Raw genomic sequence first — 602 nt, forward strand, 5'->3', positions numbered from 1 at the left:
CCCCCCAACCCGGGCCGGATGGGGGCCCGGTTGTGGGGCAGCAGCATCCGGGCCCGGGCCCGGATGGGGGCCCGGGCCTGGAGGTGCCAGGGAGGGAGGAATGGTTTCAAGTCATCAAAATATGTGATTATAGACAGAGAAAGTGTGCCCTCGCCTGTTGAGAAGGGTGTATTTAATGTTAAATAATCCCCCCCCACCCAAACAGTTTCAGTTTCACTCTATGTAAGGGTCCCGTGATTCCTTAGGGGCCCGTGATTGGTTAGGGGCCCGGTAATTGGCCCCGCCCCCCGGCCCGACGCTGACTTGTTCCGCTAGTGTGATAGGCTAATACTTTAGTAGTAGCGTTTTTCTTAATAACATTAGACCGTTGATATAGAATGAAGACAGTGCCATGTTAGTAGTTAGAAAGGACCTAAATGCAGAACAAAGCTGTGGCTAACTAGCGAAATGTGTTCAAAATAGAAACTTGCAGGTTGAGAAGGCAGGAGATGAACCATGGATTCAGATGGGCAGTCTGACGGAAGGATCCAGAAGACAGCAAAAAATTCAGGAACTCAAATGAACTATATACCACAGACTTCCGTTTTAGCACTTCCGCATTT

The sequence above is a fragment of the Poecilia latipinna genome, unplaced genomic scaffold (assembly GCF_001443285.1).
Source record: "Poecilia latipinna isolate Pla-1442-1.1 unplaced genomic scaffold, P_latipinna-1.0 Scaffold548, whole genome shotgun sequence".
Taxonomy (NCBI): domain Eukaryota; kingdom Metazoa; phylum Chordata; class Actinopteri; order Cyprinodontiformes; family Poeciliidae; genus Poecilia; species Poecilia latipinna.